Here is a 10,722-nt window from a genome sequence, read left to right as displayed (position 1 = left end):
CAAAAGCACAAAGAACGTTTTTCATGTGATGTTTTCCCCAGTTATAAATATGAAATATGTTTAGGGCTGACTAATCAAAATTACAAGCACCCCCATTAAACCATACCCCAAACAAACTGTTGAACGTGTCATCAATATTACTTAAAAATACGAATTAGTATAGCAAAGAAAAATATCGTTTGCTAACAAAAGGCAATTTTCATCATTCAGAATGAAAAACATTTGTAAATAATTGTTATTTCTTTCCAATTATTTGAACAATTATCTTCCACGCTGTTGTAATTGTAATTTGTTGAACCGGAATTACGATATGAAATTCGATTTAATATGTCCAGAAAACCCAGATCTTGCGTCATCCCTACTAGTTTCAGTGACATTTTTCCGTTCACATTCCAAGCGTCCTTCATGATGAACGTCTTTTACTTCATCTTCCATTAGCTGTCGAAGCCGCAAAATTTTTTTTATCAACAACTGGGAGAGTGACACAGAATCTTCTTGCGACCGTACAAAAATTTGACAATCACGTTGATAATTTTTTTGTTTGCTTCAATTTCATTTCACAACAAAAACTAACCAATTTGGTGTATAGTTTGTTCAAAATATGAGATTTATACATGATATATGGCAAAAATGTCAAATCAAATCAATTAATGTGTTTAATAGCTTACAAAATAAGCTATTAAACACAAGCTTAATAAGTAATGGATGACCTAACTTATTTTACACGCACGATTTTGCCGTATCATGTATCAATTCCAATTTACTTATTCATTGAAAATTTCATTGACAAATAACAAGGAATAATTGGAAGCGCGGAATGTACTTTTCTCAATATTTTATTTCTCTTTCCTTTCTATATTTCTTTTCTTTTTAATTAATTTTTATTGCGTAATTGACGTAGACGCTTGGTTGATCAGGCACTAATAATGTATGAAATTAATATAATCATCGGAAGGCTTCGAAGTTATCCAGTATTAGCTGGAATAAACGTATTTTGCTATGAGATTTGTTTTTATTCATATAAAACGTACCGGGAACATGAGGTCTTCAATTCATGCCCTCAAAAATTCCCATGCGTTTTGCTGTGAGGCCCTTGAACGCTGTGATGAAGAGACACTTGAACGCTGTGATGAAGAGACTCATGAACGAAAATATCAGGAAATTGAAAGATCTAATTGAAAAAAAAAATGAAGATACTAATTGAAAAAAATATCAGGAAAATTTTTTAATACTATCCTCGCCAAAGAGAAAAGAGCATTAGTAACTGTTTATTTATTTTGTTTATTTACAGGCTACGAATTGGATGAATGGGATCGTGCCGAACTGGGATCGGGATGGCCCACGCACTTCAGTCCGAATGATGAAATTCTTCATCATCCCTACCAGTTTGAATGAAATTTACGATCGCAACGCACCAGCTTCGGCTCATGCACTTATTCTCTACGGATAGTTTGCCTTTACGGCCGCAAAAATTGTTTGAACCAATTAAATGTCCGTTTAGTACTACTACCTANAGTGAACCCAAACATTTTGTTGGTGATTGTATAGTTGTGGTCACATCAGACTGCATTATAACTGCATTTATTTGTCAACAAAAATGTGAACAATACATTCTCATATGTTCAGTTGCCTCTAAAGTGAAAATTGTTATTGTTGCTGCTTCTAGGGTAAAATTTGAGATTTGTGATAACATGTGCATGGGACTTTGCAAATGAGTTACCGTCAACTGGGGTGACTTCGGCCGCTGGGGTGACTTTGGCCGCGTTTTGATTTTGTTTTGCAAACAAAAGCGGGGTCATGAATGATGGCCAAAGTCACTTCGGCATTTACGACCTCGTTTTTGTTTGCAAAACAAAATCAAAACCGCAGCCAAAGTCACCCCGGCGGCCAAAGTCACCCCAGTTGACGGTATTGGCTCATAAATGGTTTTTCATCTGGACATGGTTTTTTTGGTTCAAAGAATTGGAATCACAGCTTGCAAATCCATAACATCATGGCTAAAAAATCCAGTCGCAGTTCTGAGAGTAAAAATTTTCCTCACTAGTGTATTAGTATCAACTATGAACTACTAGTAACTACACAAAAATTATTCATGCAATTATCAAGTATGAACTACCCGTACTACAATTTAATTCATGTTTTTCAGTCTAAGGTACCTATAGTTCACCACTTGATGCTTTTCCAGGTTTTGACGGCAGTCCAAGCTCCTGGCATTTCCTTTGCTATAGAACATAGAGCCAAAACAAGATTGTCTCTGAGACTTTGCTAGAGCAAGATTGTCTCTGAGACTTTGCTAGAGCAAGATTGTCTCTGTCCTGACCCAGACAATAACATGTCCTTAACTAATACCAATTTTTGCTGATAATTTTTTCACAAGTTTGAGGTATATGTGGTATATGAAAGCAACTAATTACATGTGGCATGGATATGGGTGTGACTATCAGAAAACTTAAGATCTGTCCCTGACTGACTTCAGGATGAAGCTGTTTATGCTCTTCCCAAAACAAGTATCACTCAAGGTACTAAGAGTCTCACTGTTAATCAACATAATCCTGAATCATCTCACCCTACACTTCTAAAGCTGGAAAGAAGACATGAAAACATATTTTTTTACACATCATAAAACCTTGCCCTCCATAATTCCTTCTTCTGGAGAACTTTCACCATTACTTGAAGTTCCAGAAATGCAAGCATGGCAGCCAATAGATGGGCATCATCAGATCCAACCTTGTGCGCTAAACGTGAGAGGTGCACCTGTGTCGGAATGCAGATATAAACAGCTTCCTTGATGAACAAAAGCAAAAGTGTGTGGCATGTGATGGGTGAAAACTTGGCTTCTCATTATATGGATGATCTAGAAATATATTGCCATAAAATACTAAAAAACCTATAATTTTGCTCATCTTAATAGCTTATCCTGTAAGTGTTATAATACAAGCATAAAATAGCAATCAAGGAGTTATTAACCATCTAAATGGTAAATTCTCAATGTCAAAATTGTGAATTTTTTTGCCTTAAGCCAGCAAGGCCCCATATATGATCACTTCATTAATTGTGATTTACTACATATATACAAAATTCTGCAAAAATTGTTTAGGAGTAAATATATCTCAGAATTGGTTATACATTTAAGTAGGTACCACTACTATCAAAGATCAAATGTCACAATTTTATTGTATTTCGATTTCCGCTCACAAAAGGGTTAATCACTTTAATGTTTTGCTAAGGAAAGACATGAAATAAATGAGCCAAACTGAAAAATTAGGGTGGAGCCAGAGAGCCACCCATGGTGCAGAGGGTGCAAGCAGTGTCGCCAATATATGAATTTTTAGCCAAAAGAGTTACCAGCCATTTCCAAGATGCATTGCTGAGTAATTTTAATAAAAAAATGCTGCTAACAACTTTGATAGTACATCCCTTACTCTCCACACACTGCAACACTTATAACTCAACACATAACCTGGCAGCCAGACTTGCGCCATCTATTGAGAGAGCGGCAAAGTAGTGAGGCTTGACAAAATTCTGCCGCCCAGACCACTAAGAGATTGCACTGTGCTCATATTAACAATGCTATCGTGAACCCTACATCCTAGCAACTGTTGCTTAGCACCATGATTCAAATTTTCCTACTTGTTTCTGAAATCTCGCGGCTCCAACATTACAAATTTTTAATACATTTGGAATCTTGCGGCCCATTTATGCACTTTTGTTAACAATTAGATAGGAGTTAATTCGTCTGGCAGGAATCTTGCAGTTCTGGAAATGGTGGGAAACCTCTAGTTGTGGCCCTAAAGGCAGATGTTTTCCACGCTTGCTTAGCACTAGAATTATATTTCTTGTTATTCACGGCATCTGATGCTTGCAGTAATTCAGATTTTCAACCATTTTCTAAATAGTTGGCCGAAGACTGGCAAATAACTAAAATGCAATAATTTTAATACAAATGTGTTGGCAAGATCTCCTGAAAGTGTAAATTTTTGCTGCTGATGCATTGCCAAAGATCTCGCAATATTCACCCACTTTCTGCACCCTGGGGAGCCACCCACGACTCAGACAAAAATGCCCATGATTTTGGCCAATTTTGAAAGTATAGTCAAATTATTAATTATTTTTTGATAAAAAAAACAAATAGTTTCTTTTCATTACATCATTTACTGCTGCTACTTTAAAAAAATTTCCCATGAAATAATCATTTTTACCCACAATTTTAGGGAAGTTCCATGACTTCCATGTTCCATCTGATTAAACATAGGTGCATTTTACCCTAGTGACAAACCAGAAATTTTTAGAATCAGTTCATTTTTAATATCGTAATTTTTCAAGATTTCAAACAATTTCTAATGAATGATAATGCTGGTATGGTATCCATTTTTTGCAAGTCATTTATGTCGAAGAAGCATGGACATATGGATATGGGCAATGAAAGACTAAAATGCCATTGTATGATGCTGATAATACTGTGTAAAAATATGCAGCTTTCCAGACATTTGCCAAATGCTTGGGCACCTCACGGGCGTTATGGACCAAGTGGTGAATGATTGATATTTAATGATGGTAAAAAGGTAAACTAAAGTGTAGAGCAATGGAAGTTAATGCTGGATTTGAATGAAAAGCCAGCCACAAAATATATAAGATCAAACTAAATGTTATGGTTATTAGTTTATGTATGATGATAGCAGGGAAACCATTCATCATTTCCACCAATGATATTCGTGGCGACTAATAATAATATATGTGACGCACACTGTTGATAATCGTGATGCACACTAATGATATGCATGTTGAATACAAACAACAAACGGCAAATAATACCAGGGGAGAGACGACATCCGCATGAGAAAACAAATGTATGCAGGCGCTTCTAAATGAGGAAATGGAACGACAGCTGCAGGCCTCACACGAGGCTAAGCTACAGCAAGCTGAGGCACGAACGATTGGTGCCATTCGGGTGAACCCCACATATTTCTGCAAATATATCCAGTCAAAAGCCAAACTCAAGGCCACAATGGGGCCTCTGGGAAATTATGATTTCCTTATTGGAGACGACCAGGGCATGTGCGAACTGTTAGGAGCGCAGATCGGAAAAAGTATTCAGCAACCCCCGATACCCAAGAAAGGGGGGCCGGAGGAAAGTTGTTGACGTAAGTTCACAATTTCCAGACTAACAAATTTCAAGCTGTCGTTGACGGAGGCTCCAGATCAGAGGCGGAGTACCACAAGGAACGGTACCACAGGGAACGGTACACAGCGGATTACCAGGGAACGGTACCGCAGCGGAGTACCACAGGGAACGGTACCACAGCGTAGTGCCATAGGGAACGGTACCACAGCGGATTACCAGGGAACGGTACCACAGCGGAGTAATACAGGGAACGGTACCACAGCGGAGTAGTGAGGCTTGACTATTCTACCGAGTGACGTAAGGCTGAGGTCGATTGTACCATATAGCTGAGTTCAATTCTACCGTATGGCTGAGGTCGATTCTACCGTAATCTATTCAAAAATTGAGCTAATTTTGTGTTATTCTTAATTGAAATATGAAATTGTCGTATGGTATATTGTAAAAAAAGTTCAATAATATTACTTAGAACAATTAACAATAATATCGCATTAACAATAATATTGCTCGAAAATTGATACTGTTGTTTAAATGTTGAAAATTTTCGCGTTACAAATTTGGGAGTGAAATTTTTTCAAGTCATTTTCCAATTTATAAGAAATTACATAATTCACTAAACTTGTTGGAATTTTGCTTTAAAAGTTTATCCATGCAAACTATAAACGTGCAGACAGTGATTACGATCAAGATATATATTACTGTGCAGCTTAAAAAGGGAATTTTAGCATCAGAAATTACAAATTCACTATAAGTATTTAATTGTGGTTGGTTTTGGCCTTTTTTGTTCGGAGATTTGGCCGTTTCATGTTGCCAGCATCTGGCAACCCTGCTGGTCACGCCGTTTGAACACAAGTGCATGGGTGATAGCGTGGGCTGCTGCGTGGGCCACCCCGGCGCCGGTTCTGCACACATTTTTTCCCCTCAGTTCGTAACAAATAATTATTTTGAAAATATTATTAACGAACAACAGGGAACTTTTCATCGAGCAGAATGCAATCACCTGTAAATTTATTGCGACAGATAGGACGGAATGTACAGAACAAAGACGGTGAGCTGTCGGTCACAAAGAGTCACAAAGACACACCGAGTCACAACCGACCGAGTCACAAAGACACTTGAACGAAAATATCAGGAAATTGAAATATCTAATTGAAAAAAAATTAACAAACTAATTGAAAAGAATATCAGGTAAAATTTTTAAAAATATCCTCGTCAAAGAGAAATGTGCATTAGTAACTGTTTATTTATTTGCAATTATTCATATAGCAGTTAAAATGAACGCTATGTTGAACAGGGTTTAATGACACTACGTAGAGCATAAAAAATTTCAAAATTATTGAGTTTGTGCTAGAATAGTCCTTTTTTTATGAAGAGATTTGATTAGATCCATAGAAAACGTAAATACTAGACACTTTTGTTCTCTTTAACTCAAATAAAAAAATCTACATATATAGTACATTAGAAAATATATAAAAAAATATAACTCAGTACTCACTGCAGTGAGCGACAGAGAGCGCATTTTCTCGTCGACGAAAACGTGAAGCAACGGACGGACGGAAATGGCGAGCACAATAGTGCATTTTTCTCATAAATGAGGAAATGCGTTAGAAAGGTACGTTATTAACATGAAATGGTAATCAACCTAAGATAAATCTACAATTAAACAGGATAATCTATAATCCAAGGAATCAAACAATAAATCGAACGAACAGGATAGCTTGGTTCCTTTGGTTGTGCAGGCATCCGTATCTATGCCCAACAATGAATGCTGCGACGCTTGTGAAATTAACTGCGCCGAGTAGGCTAATTCTATTGCTGCAAATTATAGAGAAATGGAAAAATGGCGCTGCAACTTGCATCTTCCAATTCCAGCCATTTAATTTTTATGCGTGATGCTTGTGAGACACTTGAACGCTGCTATTATGAAACACTCGAATGCTGATATTATAAAACCTGAGAAGTGAAGTTTCAAAGAGATAAAAATCCAAGGCAAAATTTCTTCATATGTCCTTGTCATATGCATGTCATTTTGTTTACGTTTTCCGTTACGTCCCGTTGGCCGTACTTGACTCCTCCGTTTAAACGCGTCCCGTTGGCCGTAGTTGATTCCTCCGTTTCAACGCGTCCATTTCGCGTTTCAACGCGATATGAAATTCGAATTAATATGTCCAGGAATCCCCAGATCTTGCGTCATCCCTACTAATTTCAGTGACATTTTCGATCACATCCCTAGCGTCGTTCATGAAGAACGTCTTTTACTTCATCTTCCATTAGCTGTCGAAGCTGCAAAATTTTTTTCGTTTATCAACGACTGGAAAAGTAACACAGAATCTTCTTGCGACCGTACAAAAATTTGACAAACATGTTGATACTTTTTTCGTTTCAATTTCAATCTCATTTCACAACAAAAACTAACAAACTTGTTGTATAATTTGTTCAAACTATGAATTTTTATATATGATATATGGCAAAAACGCCAAATCAAGTCAATTTATGTGTTTAATAGCTTATAAAAACAATCAAATAAGTTTATGAATGACCTAACTTATTTTACACATCCCGATTTTGCCGTATCATGTATCAATTCCAATTTACATATTCATTGAAAAGTTAATTGACCAATAACAAGGAATAATTGAACGCGCGGAATGTACTTTCCTCCATATTTTATTTCTCTTTCCTTTCTATATTTATTTTCTTTTAAATAAATTTTTATTGCGTAATTGACGTAGACGCTTGGTTGACAAGGAACTAATAATGTATGAAATTAATATAAACATCGGAAGGCTTCGAAGTTATTCAGTATTAGCTGGAATAAACGTATTTTACGATGGGATTTGTTTTTATTCATAGAAAACGTACCGGAAACATGAGGTCTTCAATTCATGTCCTCAAAAATTCCCATGCGTTCTGCTCTGAGACACTTGAACGCTGCGATGAGAGACATTCGAACGCTGTGATGAGAGACACTTGAACGCTATAATGAAGAGACGAACGCTGTGATGAAGAGACTCACGAACAAAAATATCTGTAAATTGAAAGATATAATGGAAAAAAATGAACAAACTAATTGAAAAAAAATATCAGGTGAAAATTTTGAAAATATCCTCGCCAAAGACAAATGAGCATTAGTAACTGTTAATTTATTTTGTATATTTACTGGTTACGAATTGGATGAATGGGATCGGGATGGCCCACGCACTTCAGTCCGAACGATGAAATTCTTCATCATCCCTACCATTTTGAATGAAATTTTCGATCGCAACGTACCAGCTTCAGCATATGCACTTATTCTTTGCAGATAATTTGCCTCTTCGGCTGCAAAATATGTAATCTAAGCCACAAAGAGACTACATTCCACTAGATATATACCTAACGTACTGATTTTGTGCAAATTTATAAAATTATCAATAGGGAGTTTGTCAATTCATCATATTGACGTGTTATTCGTGGTTTTATACTTGAGAAAAGATTAAATTGTACTACATTGATTTTTAATATGAATTATATTCATGACACATAGTAAAAATATGCTGCCAAGTCAAAGTAAATTATTTTATTCAGATAATTATATGAATAACATTTTTTATGGGATACTTAATCAATTCATCAACCAGTCGATTCAACCAGATAAAAACCAAAGTGCGGGAGGTATCATGTTTGTTGTATGTAAATACGGATTATTATTCGAAATGGAAATATAATTCATAGATAACACCAAATAAATAGAAGCATAAATTGCATTCAGCTGAACTTAAATGGCGTCAATGGCAACGAAAGGAGCAGCGTCAGCCACACGGCTTCTTGGGCCGCGGCCCGGCGGCCAGGCTGCCAACATGAGGTAGCGGAAAATAATTCAATTTTCCGAAACTTGATGAAAAAAAGAATGCAATTTTGCAACTTTTCATTGAGCAGTTAATATGGAAGTTATGTTGAGCAAGCTCTAATGATACCACGAAGAGCATAAAAAATTCAATAATTATTCCGTTAGTGCTAAAATAGTCGTTTTTTATCGTAATATTTGATTCGATCCATAGAAAGCGCGCATACTAGACAGGGGCCGGATTATCAAAACATGCTAAGTATACGTAGCCGCTAACGTTTAGCGTAAGTACAGCTAAGTAGACGTGACTGTGCTGAGTGTTATTATCGAAACATTTGCGCGGGAAGCTACGTACAAAAATTTGTGCACAACTGTACGCCTGCTCGGAGGTGTCGTAAGCGGAGTTACGTACAAATTTTGAGTGTTGAATGACACAACCTCTTTCCATCCACGCGCTCTGCGCACTGAGTCGACAGGAGCTAGGAACAGCAAATCCAAAGCCTCTGATTGGTCAGTTAGTTGGATTGTTTCGATAATACCTTTTCAGATGAGTCATGCGTAAGACAGTTTTGTTAATGCCAAATTTTGACTGACTTACACCATACGTAACTTTTTGAACGTAAGTACGAAAAGTTACGTGAACTTAGCGAAGTTTCGTTAATCCCTGCCCTGGGCACCAGGCCAGAAAGAGTTGCCAGATGTCGGCAAGAGGGTACGGCCAATTCAACTTACAAACAAAGGAGTCTTATATCCGAAAATTTTAATATTTTCGAGTACATTTAAAATTTTCAGGGCAATGTTAACTGCAATTTTTGTGCTTTTTAAGCGACGGCAACGGCCAACTGGCGAGACGAGAATGGAACGGTTACGCTAAGACCGACAGAAAAATAATTGAGCATCTCGAAACTCGGTAAAAAAATTAATATTCAGCCCAATTTATAAAGGAATAATTAACGTAGACGTACCGTTACGTAGATCAGACTTATATACTTAAATACATAGAAAGATAATAATGAAGGGAAAATTTCATATGGAAATTCGGTCCTTGAAAAGTGGACGACATGATATTGCCAACGCAATGAAAAATGGCCCAAATTGTAAACTTTGGTAAGAAAAAGGCCCACCTTTGTCCACCTAAATATCCAACATATCCCAAACATGCGGATTGACGTCTTCATATCTGATACAACTAGCATTTTTGCTATTACAAAAACATTTATTAAATATCTACTTTACTTATCTCTAGGTACCAGAGTGTTCAGGGCTGGCCAATAAAATATTAGAAATGTATTTCATTATTTAATTTAGCAGCGTTTAAGTTCCTTATACACATGAAACGATTTAATTTTCTGCCACTGTTATTTGATATATACAATTTATATATGATGTCTAGTGGAAAAGCACAAAAACGGTACAGTTGTAAAATTTCTTTAATAGTTATAAAAATAACTATGTGTAGGGATGACCACAAATTTATCGTTTTCAGATAACCACATTTAAACCGAACTGCTGAACGCGTCATGAATATTACGTAAAATATGAATGGAAATATTAAATGAAAATATTATTAACGAACAACAGGGAATTTTTCATCGAGCAAAATACATTCACCTGTAAATTTATTGCGACAGATAGGACGGAATGTACAGAATCAGTTGACGTGCTGCATAAAATTGAGTTAAGAACAGGCAATTTTAGTTATTAATGAACGACAGCTCACTGAACAAAGACGTGAGGGCTTCTTCTCACTTCACTGTGAAGTATTTTAGCGCAAAAAACT

This window comes from Hyalella azteca, unplaced genomic scaffold (assembly GCF_000764305.2).
Source record: "Hyalella azteca isolate HAZT.00-mixed unplaced genomic scaffold, Hazt_2.0.2 contig8158, whole genome shotgun sequence".
NCBI classification, from domain to species: domain Eukaryota; kingdom Metazoa; phylum Arthropoda; class Malacostraca; order Amphipoda; family Hyalellidae; genus Hyalella; species Hyalella azteca.
This window is presented reverse-complemented; position numbering follows the sequence as displayed.